Source organism: Delphinapterus leucas, chromosome 1 (genome assembly GCF_059928025.1).
Source record: "Delphinapterus leucas isolate spDelLeu-1000000601 "Yukka" chromosome 1, BTC_Dleu_Yukka2, whole genome shotgun sequence".
In the NCBI taxonomy this organism is placed as follows: Eukaryota; Metazoa; Chordata; class Mammalia; order Artiodactyla; family Monodontidae; genus Delphinapterus; species Delphinapterus leucas.
The window spans coordinates 48760456-48771408 of NC_143129.1; the positions used below are offsets into that span (position 1 = coordinate 48760456).

At 48.2% G+C, this 10953-nt stretch overlaps 1 protein-coding gene across 2 annotated transcripts in view; it reads right to left on the reverse strand.

The window, feature by feature from the left end:
- The window catches only part of PTPN14 (protein tyrosine phosphatase non-receptor type 14), a 167646-nt gene extending 162018 nt beyond the window's left edge, over positions 1–5628 (reverse strand). The window contains exons 1-2 of one of the 2 annotated variants that reach the window (XM_089909679.1): positions 4387–5628; positions 3525–3614 (exon numbers count right to left, since the gene is read on the reverse strand). The gene's annotated coding sequence lies outside the window, so the exon portion shown is untranslated. The remainder of the gene's footprint in view (positions 1–3524; positions 3615–4386) is intronic. The other variant, XM_089909686.1, reaches the window with a different exon arrangement.
- Between the last annotated feature and the right edge of the window lie 5325 nt (positions 5629–10953).

The following is a 10953-nucleotide window of genomic DNA, read 5'->3' on the forward strand; positions in this document are numbered from 1 at the left end:
TCCCCTAAGGAACTAAGCTAAATCACCCACATATCAAATCCTACACACAAGATTGATCTAAGCATGGCCACAGTATGTTTTTTCCAGTAGCAAGGACCATAGAGCAAGTCCAACAAAAGCTTGACTGGAGAGTAAAACAAAACCAAGCTGAGGCATATGGAAGCAACAGGAAAAAGGGAAAGGAAATTAAAACAATGTTAATACGCCATTTATAATCCAACTTAGACACATAACCACCCTTAACCCACAAAAAGGTACTTAGTCACTATTACCTTTTACCCTCAGCTACTCTAAATCCTCATCCACAAGCATTGCATCATATCCTTTCATTCAAAATTATAAATAATTCAGAGATTATTTATTTTCATAATCGGTGTGCATGCAATACATGGCAAAGGCAATGGCTGGTCCTAGCAATGTGATCTCCTCTCCCCTTCCACTGCAAAAATCCCAGCCTGATCTGCATTTTCTTAAACTTTCTCCCTCGACCACTCAAAGGGGTCCTCTCTGACCTGGGACCAGTCTGCAATCCCGTATGCACGATCTAGCCAATTCTTGACTGTAACAACCCATTCTGCTTCTAGAACAGCTACTACACACCTGCCTTACTGATGTTTTAGGAGTTGTTCCTTTCTTCTAACATTCTCTCCTGTTGGGAGGTTGATACGAAGATCAATGAGTTAATGTTTGCCAAATACTTTAGGCTCTCGGATGAAAGGCAACGTTAAAGTTCAAGCGACCTGAAGCTGGCAGGACACGAGAGGCATTGCAGTTGCCTCCTTATACTTGGGCTTCAAAGAAGGAAAGCAAGGCTGCAAAGACACTCATTTGTGTCGATCGGCCAGCTTTTGCACTCTTGCTATAAAGGCAGGCGGATTTATTCTAACATCATTTAATTAACTGGATTTCAACATTAGAAACACAAGGATCCTTGTATTAGCACTGGACCCTCGTTACAGTAAGTAGTATACAGGGAAAAGAATCCTTTTCTCTGCCCTTGTCTACGTGGCTTTCCCTCCCAACTACCCTACTGCCTGGTCCTGCAACGCTCGACCTCCTCATATATGAGAGGCCAGCAGCTGCCAGCCAACACGTGTGCTTTGAGCCAATAGACCAAAAAAAAAAAAAAAAGGGTCAAAGACAAAGCTTTATGTGTATGTTGGCACACATGTGAATTCAGGCTGCTGGGGAAAAAATGACACACACAAAGAGCACATTCATGGCCACATATAACTCCTGGAACATATAAATAGCCATCCTTGACCCAACACCTACTCTGTGAGGGAGGCACTGTTAGCAGAGGGACATACAGCATTACAAAGAATTCCCCACAAATATCCTGGCAAGTTAAATCCTACTGGCCCCATCTAAGAGATGAAGAAATGGAGACTTGGAAGGGCTGCGAAGTTCGGCCAACATCACACAGCTAAACGATGGCAGAGCTGGAATACAAACCTAGCTATATCTTGAACTCCCAACCCTGGATCCCTGGCACCAGCATACCGATAGCCCGGAAAAGCTGCAAAATGTGCTACACACACCCCTTGGACCATTTAACAAGCCCTCCCCGGGGCTCAGACAGGGGAAGAGAGAATTAAATCAATAAGAGGAGACCACAGAGTCTTATTTTAGACATTAACTTTAACCTCTTCTCTACCAAAACTTGTTTGTTTTCCCTCGTTCTTTTTCAATCAGCACGAGCAGCAATAACTGAATTGACTAGAGTTCATCTCATCTCTTTCCCCTGCCTTATGTCTAACAAAGTGCACAGTACTGTTCTGAGGCTTAGAATGAGTTCCAAAAAATGCACAGCATGACTAAGTAAAGAAGTTCGAATGCAGGGTCGCAGGTGACAAAGGATAAGAATATGGAACCCAGGTGGGGGACAATGTGCAATCAAAGGGTTTATGTTTGCTTCCCTGGAGCCAAAAATGGAAACCCTTAATAAGGAGGGAAGGCACTGGGAAACCAAAAAATATTTTCATAGTTCTCGACTTCTGGCTCTTCCATTCAGGACAAGTAAGAATTCTCCCCGAAATTCTGATTTTCCTCTGAATTCTTTAGGTTCCTCCAAGTGAAAATAGTCAAACTGCTCTTTCCATTACAGCTGTCCGTTCCACATGGTCCGCACAAACCTAAATAACTAAAGCATTAAAATTAACTATGTGTTTAAGCCAATGATGGAGGCTGGGCGGCTACCTGGAATTAGCAAGAAAAAGCTTCCCTTGAGCCATTTCTCTCAAGCAGGTCCTACACCTTCAGGAAAACCCTCGTCAAGGGGCTGTTCTTGAGATAAGGTATGGTGTTTGCAGGGAGTTTAGGTAAACACCCGACACTGTAGGAAGTCAATGTTCTCTTCTCACTCTGACGGACTGGCCTGAGGTCACCAGAAGCTGGACTTCTGCCACCTCAGCCAGGACGCAGCCACTATGAATAATAAATACTACAACGCCACTTCAGCCCCGAGAAGAGGCACCCTTGAGAGGCAAACCACGTACAGGAGGCTCCCGTACTATAAAAAATTTTCTAGGCAGGATCTGCTGAATCCTGGACAATCAGGCTACAACAATCTCCTAGAAGACATTCAGTTTTTCATAAAGTTTCAGAGGAAGGGAAAGTCCTTCCAACTGTGCTGGGGCAGTAATGACTTGGAAAAGTGGAGAATACTACAACGAACACATTGACACACACGTGAACTCACTCTGCACAGCACGGCCACCCATTCCGATTAGGCAAAAGAGCACCGTGCTGTTCAGCCCCCATTCATTAACCTATCATTCTAAGGCACAAGCTTTTAAGGCCATCACCAAAAGACAAGGCAACTTTAATACAGGGCTCTGTAAGCTACAGTATTATCACCTATTGCTGTCAGGTGGCTCTTTAAAAGGGAATCAATACCACTCTAATGAAACCAGGCCTGGGCCAATTAGTGCCAATGAAAATTTAGATGGTCCCACAACCACTGCTTGTTGTAGAAACAGCATCAGGCATGAAGGCGTGTCCAAAAAGAGAGATGTGTGCTCCTCTGGAAGCTACATGGTTCCTGTAAATGCTTCCACTTTAATTTCTGATATTTAAAAAAAAAAAATGCTACCCCGGCTACACTGGCCATAAATCCCCCTCCAACCCCCAGCTAGCCACTAGGTATGACCTTTTTGTACTCGTCTTTTGGATGACTCTTACTTTGCACAAGCTCTTTCCTCTGCGCGAAATGCACTTTCCTAATCGGCCCTCCAGGTGAGCAACATCTCAATCCTCTCAGCTCAGCGCACACCTCGCCCCCTCACCTCCCGACCAAGGCTTCCCAGGCCCTCTCATTACGCTCTACTTCTAGATCAGCCAGAGGGTTTCCTCCGGGAGGCTGCAGTTAGATCTTGTTTTAGCATCTTTGTATCCCTTGTTCCTGGCCCAGAGGGGAAACTAGATTCCTTGAATGAATGGGCGAACTAACCCATTTGAAGAAATTCACACATTGGTGGAAATCCTGTAACCCACCAGCAGCCAGCACTCTAGAGATTCCTCACCTTCACAAAGAGCCTGCAACAGCCAGTCCCTGGACAGACTGAAGACGAAACCCCACAATCTCCTTAAGTTGTAGCTGGGGGTGACGGCAACTAGAGGAAGAGGAGAGGAAAGGGGGACAGGGGCGGCGTTACCTCACTGCTCCCTCCAAAAGGTGGAAAATCCCTTACAAGCATTCAAACCCCAGATGTAGCGGTCATGCCAGGAGAGAGGGGAGACGGTGCGTTAACAACACCCTCAGAACTTGTTAATACTCAGAACTTCGAGAGTTTGAGGTGGAGAGCTGTTCTGAAATTATGCGGCCACAGGTTTTCCCGATGGGCCGGCCCGACCACCCAAGTAGGGACCAAGAAGCCCTGGGGTTTGGTGGCTAGGCTGGGGCCTAGTGAGAGGGCATGCAAACTCCTCTCCCTCTCAAGATCCTGTCTCCTTAGGGGGCAAGAGGAGGGTCGCGGAGAGAGTCCCTCTCCAGCCCGAGAGGCAGCAACGTCTTTGGTTTTCATCCTCCGGCCCGCACCGTCTGGGTATCTCCAGCTGCCCTCACTAGGCCCTCTCTGGATCCCAAAAAGGAGAAGGGAATGGGGAAGAGGGGGCGAGAGCGTGATTTCACCACCAACTCTCCAGACAGCGCTCACCTTCCACCTAACTCCCCAGACAAGCTGTGCGCCGCAGCGGGCGGCTCCCACCGCCACTTAAAACTCCTGCGGCCCGGCCACCTCGCGCCCCCGCTGCCCTGCCAGGCGTCCCGGGCCGCCGATCCCAAGTCGGCGTTGCCAGCGTTTGCCCAAGTCATCGGCAAGGCGCCCGAAGCGCCCAAGAGGCCCCCAACCCCGGGCCCGACTCCCCGCCCCAGACGCCGCTTACCTGCTTACATGGCCCTATCGGTGCCCCGGAGTCCCGCGCGGAAAGGCTGTCCTCCGCGGCGGCGGCAGCGGCGAAGCCCCAATTCCCCCAAAGAATTGATTCCAGTGGCTGGCGGTGGAAGGGCGGAGGGAAGGAGCCGAAGGAGGCGAAAGAGGAGGGAGGTTTCCGCCGCGATCCCGGCGCGAGAGTTGGCGCGGGGGCGCTCGGAGAAGGGGAAAAGGAGAACCACCCTGGCTCGGGTCTGTCCCGCCAGAGGGAGGCTGGGACCGGGAGGATGGGCTAGGTGGGAGGGGAAGGACCGCCAGGGGCCACTGAGTGGCGGCCGCTCCCCGAGGACCAGGGCCGGGAGGGCAGGCGGCGGAGCGAGGAGGAGCGCAGCAACCTGCCCCCGGACTGCGCCCGCCGCGCCCGCCCGGGGGAGAAAAAGTTGGGACGAACTTTCAGGGGCCGGGAGAGCCAGAGCGGCAGGAAATGCGAGCGGCCGAGAGAGGAGGGAGGAAGGGGCCGTGCGAGTGGGAGGGGACGGAGCAGGCGCCAGCGGCCGCGGCTCCCCCACCCCCGGGCCGGGCTCGGCGGCGCGGGGGGAAACGCTGGGCGCGCGCCGGGGGCGGGGAGGAATGCGGCTGGGCGGGCGTCCGCGGGGGCGCGGGGGGCGGCGCGGAAAGGGGAGCCCCAGCTCCCGAGCCCCAGGCGCGCGTCCTTGGGGACGTCACAGCGCTGGAATCCGAAGAATGCCGGGCTGCAGGAGCTCCTTCTGCAGGCCCGGGGGAAGTCGCGCACTTTTAATGTGGTGGCTTTGGAGAAGGTTTTCAAAGGTGAGGGCCGAGCGGGGAGGCCGGGGTGAAACTCCCCGGAGTAAGAGACGTGGGAGTGGGGAAGGCAAAGCGACCACAGCGACCCCGCCTAGCGCCGCTCCCGGCGGGGGCGAAAGCGGGGAGCAGGAAAAATCCCACCTAGATCTCCTCAACCTGCAGAGGCGGGGCAGCGGCGGGAACTTGCCCACCCCGACCAGGAGCAAGGACAGTCCATCTTATTTGGGGGAACCCTCCAAGCAGGATGTCCCCATGCGGCCACCGCACAGGGGAAACAGACCAGGAGAAAGGAAGGTGGCTTCCCCAAATAGGCAATCTTAAAGTTCTCTGTCCAGGACACCTGGAACCTCTGGGCACCGGACCTGGCGTCTTAACAACCCCCAACCCCACCGCCGACTCCCTGAATCGCAAAAGCAGTTAGTGCACGCAGGGAGTTAGACTATGTCGTTTTCCCGGTTCTTTCAGTGCCACAGAGTCGCCCCACCCAGCCTGGGTAGGCACTGGGAGGGAACTTCCTTAGCATTTTCGGAGGTGGAGTTAAAGAGACGCAGCTGGTAAGATGGAACAGGCACCGAGCCAGGCCGGGGAACCCGGGTTTTCGGACCTGCCCTGTGGTGAGTGTCCCAGTTCCTGAAAGCCTTGACCTCTGTAGCTGTAAGATTAAAGGATTTGCCTATTTTTCTGTGGTCCTTTGCATTGCCAAAATGATGTCTTAGGGGTCTGTTGTCTTACTCAAGCCCAGTCCTTTCAACCTTTCTTAGGTTGAATAGGGTCCTTGAAGTCATTGCCACTGAGGATGTTGTCTCAAATTCCTTCAGTGTCCCACAACTCAGAAAGATTCCTGGACTCTTGGGGAAGAGCCTCTGGCAGCCATCATGTACAAATTTGTGGTCACAAAACTCTGACTTCTCTGAGCATTTGCTAATCTTCAAAATTATAAAGAAGCGGAGAACTTAAAGGGATGGAAGGAAAAGGCTGAAGGGAATTAAGATCGGTTTCTCCAACTTTCAAGAAATAGCTGGATAGCTTCAATATGGGCTTGCTGGATTTCCAAAGAAAATTAAGGAGTGCCTTACTGTTCACCAGGAAGCGTGGAAAGCACTTTATGTGCTCTAGTATATTATCCCCATTTCCGAGATGAGGAAAGTGAAGTGTAAAGAAATTACCTGTCTCACCAAGGGTCACAGAGCAAGTAAACTATGATAATGGACCCTAGTCTGTCTGGCTCCAAAATGCAAACTTATAAACCTTTCAAAATTTAACCAAAATAGGGTTAAGATTAAAGATAAGGAAAGACCTACAGGCTCTCAAGGTAGGAGAGATGAGAGGCCTCTTGAGGTCTTCCAGGAAAGGAAGTGGCATTTGTATATTTTTGCTTTAAAGTCACTGTGACACCAAACTCTTGAGCACAGCAAGCTGAGACAGTCGTGGTGTAGATGAAAAGAACTTGTCTGCAGACGCAGTTTTGGTTCTGCCTCTGACTAGCCGTGTGACCCTGAGCAAGACACTTCACCTCTAGGCCTGAGTTTAATATTTAAGTGGAGTGTGACATGGAGGTCAGAGCCTGGTTGAACGAGTTCATCTCTGAGGTCTTTCCCAGTCTGAACTGGGATGAATGTATACTCCTCCAGGCAGATGGCATACCAATGGAAGAAGCTAAGTGATAAAGCCAGGATGTCTTGGGGAAAGGACTGCCTTCACACTGCCTTCAGAATCAAAATGAATGTTGAGAATGTTGCTGAGTGTTCAATGGCAATAAAAAACAAAAAAATAGAAAACCATCAGATAAGATTAAGTACTACTCCTGTGGATTCATTTTTATTTTAAATAATTTTACTTCTAAAAATAAATTAACCCATTATTAATTTAAAAGCCCATAAAGTGCATCTGACCAGCCACATTTCTCTTTCTTTGGAATAGATCACAGAAAGGCAATACAAGTAAGACTTTTTAAAATATGAAGTCCCACTTCAAATTTTAAAAGCCTTTCATTCTCTAGATAAATATATAAAAGCTAGTCACGAGCTTCTTTCATAAAAGAAAAAAGCAACCCATTTCCTGTCTGCATTACACTTGAGTCTTCTCAATATGCATCAGAGTAAACAGGAGATTGATTGATGCGATAGGCCCTAAACACATCACTACACATTTATTTAAAGCTCTGTAATTTTAGGAACTTGTCAGTATTAAATATCCCCCCAAATCTTTCAACTGTTTCTAAGCCCAATTTAAACTACAAATACAGGCCAAATCTCATGGGCTGCCATGATTCCTCCCACCTCCAATGTGTTCCTCACATTAATTTATTAATTTTATACCTTCAAAACCATTGAAAAGCAAAACAAAATAAGTTCCCCAATCAAAGAAAACTGGAAAGTCAGCAGGCTCTCTTATGAAAACTCTGACAATCTCTAGGGGCCTTCTACAAAATGTAAAGACATATATAAGTAGAGAGAGAGAGAGAGATTGTTTGTTTTCTGGTCTCGCCGTGTGGCATGCGGGATCTCAACCAGGGATCCAACCCGTGCACCCTGCATTGGGAGCGTGGAGTCTTAACCACTGGACCACTGGGGAAGTCTGAGATTGTTTGTTTTTATCCTAAGTGTAATTTCAGTTCCTAAGAGGGTATTTGGCAGTGTACAGTAATGGAAGAAAAGAGAAATTGGAAGCTTTTTCAAAATACGCATCCTCTCTGTAACCCCTGCTCCCCATGTCTTATTTATCTTATCCCCTTGTTCTAGGGTAAGAGACTTCAGTTGGTATATATATGTTTCTATATATAATATTTTTAGGCAGTATTTTATTGAGATATAATTCACGCTCAATAAAAATGTACCTACAAGTTTACTTTTTCATATGGATACATCCATGTGACCACCACCCAAATCAGGATATAGAAAATGTCCATCACCAGGACTTCCTTGGTGGTCCAGTGGTTGAGAATCCGCCTTCCAATGCGGGGGACGAGGGTTGGATCCCTGGTCAGGGAACTAGGATCCCGCATGCCACGGGACAGCTGGGCCCGTGGGCCACAACTACCGAGCCCACGTGCTCTAGAACCTACGCACCACAGCTAGAGAGCCTGCGCACCACAACTGCTGAGCCCGCACTCTGGAGCCCGCGTGCCATGGCTGGAGAGAAGCCTGTTTGCCGCAACAAGGGATCCTGAATGCCGCAACAAAGATCCTGCATGCTGCAACTAAGACCCAACACAGCCAAATAATTAATTAATTTTAAAAAAGAAAACCTCCATCACCACAAAAATGTCCCTTATGTGACTGTTCAGTCAGTAACACCTCTCTAGGCTAACTTCTACTAACATAGCATAGTTTTGCTTGTTCTCAAACTTCATATAAATAGAATTATATAATGTGTGTGTATGTATATGTGTGTCCACGTCACAATTTGCTTATCCGTTCTTCTGTTGATATATTGGGCAAGTATATTTTGAAAATATTTCCCAAGTAATTTTGTTATGCCTGACCCCTCCAATTCAGAACCATTGACTTACAACAAAAGTAATCATAAAATAAGCCTAGATTCTTAACCCCTACAAAAACGATTAAGTAGCAGAGAAAGAAAAACAAGAACACTTTAGAACAACCAACTTGAAGAGTGTTTTAATGGTAGTACACATTCAGAGCTTCTTGTCCATAAAATTTACTGGAAATTGACTGGAATATGGACTTCGTGTTATCTAGTGACTTTTTTAAGAGCTAACGTGATTATGCAGAGCTGTTGCGTACATCCACACACACGGCACACAATACTATGTAAGTTCAAATAGTCTTTAGTGTGAATGGCATCCCCTGGAGTTGTGCACCATGGTGGCTGTGATATTAGGAGTTCTCATTTTAGAGGTAACTTCATGGAGTCTGCTTTGGAAGAATCATTTCCGACACAGAAGACTGAGTCCTTCCCTCCTGGTTGCATCTTTGAGGACTTTCAGTTTGGGGAAGAAAAGTGACTTTTTTTTTGGCCTCACCATGCGGCCTGTGGGATCTTAGTTCCCAGACCAGGGATTGAACCCATGCCCTCGGCAGCGAAAGTGCAGTGTTCTAACCATTGGACCACCAGGGAATTCCCAAAAAGTGACTTTCTAAAGCTCAGATTTCCCCACGTTGACAGGAAGTCACACTCTTCTCAAATATTGATAACATAACAGGAGACTTTTGTGGAGGCATGGATAAGATGAAAGTGCAAAATATCTGTTTGGGTTTGTTCTCCAGCCTCTTTTGGAGGCCCGCCATACCTGCACCCTTTTATGTCCCATACTGTCTCCATTTTCTCATCTTTCCTCATGTCTCAACCCTGCCATTCCTGATATACCGTCATCTCCGGCCACCAAGCCTTCTGGTCACCACATCACCTCTCCACTTCATTTCTCTTTCCTTTATCCATCTCTCAGGAAAAGGCTCCCTGCCTTCCAAAGGGACTGTCCTCTGACCTGAGTCAAAGAAATGAGGGACCCCAGATCCATGGCTGTCAACATAGGCCACAAATGAATTATTGCATTGTTACTTCCTTCTGGAAAGAATTCCAAAGATTTTTAGGCTTTGTTTTTTCGAGCTGGGAGGAGGAAGATAAATCTGTCCTCTGGGACACTGTGCCAGCTCCCCTGGCAACTGTGGTTGACCACGTGGGCGATGGTATCAGAGTCATGTACACCAAGCAGATTCACTCTAGGCAGGTCACTAGTTTTTCCAAGGAAAATGTACAAGATGCAGCCAACTGTTTATTAAAAATTCCATACGACAGCAATATATGTTAATCAAGTATACTCTAGAAAGGATAATTCACACACATTGTCACTACTTTCAGCAAGATTTAAAAGAAATAAAACCGGGGCTTCCCTGGTGGCGCAGTGGTTGAGAGTCCGCCTGCCGATGCAGGGGACACGGGTTTGTGCCCCGGTCTGGGAGGATCCCGCATGCCGCGGAGCGGCTGGGCCCGTGAGCCATGGCCGCTGAGCCTGCGCGTCCGGAGCCTGTGCTCCGCAACGGGAGAGGCCACAACAGTGAGAGGCCTGCATACCGCAAAAAAAAAAGAAATAAAATAAAACCTAGGCACTATTAAGTATCTTGCCCATTTCAATATATTCATTATTCTCTACTAATTTCACCTTGCATCACAAACACACTTTGAATCACATCTTAAAGGTACAAGCTTCCTGGTCATACTCACCGGTCTCCACTTGCTGACTTTTCCTGCTGCCCTCGGCCCCAACCTTGTCTTCCAGCTTTCCCAGGCTTGATGGGAACACACAGCTTACTCCCCACACTGTCACGTGTACACACACATCCAGTCATCACCATATCCTCTGTGGGGCACGCTGCCAATGGAGTGTACCCACCCCTTACTGCTGAAAACCATCCACCATCCATCCAGTGAAGAAGACTTTACCTCCAGAATCTTTTCTGGAGGGCTACTTCATTTCGATTTAAATCACTTTAAACTTTGTAATGGAATAGAGTCATTAAAAAAAGGAAGGAAGGGAGGGAGGAAGGAAGGAAGGAAGGAATGAAGGGAGGGAGGGAGGGAGGGAAGGAGGGAGGAAAGAAAGAAAAAGAGAAGAAGGAAAGAAAGAAAGAAGAGAGAGAAAGGAAGGAAGGAGGGAGGGAGGGGGAGGGAGGGAGGGAGGGGGGAGGGAGGGAGGGAGGAGGGAAGCTCTTCATAGTCATTTACATGTGATTGGTAAACTCAAAAGCATACTCTAATGTTGGCTGCAACGGATCTGGTACTTAGGGCCAATTGT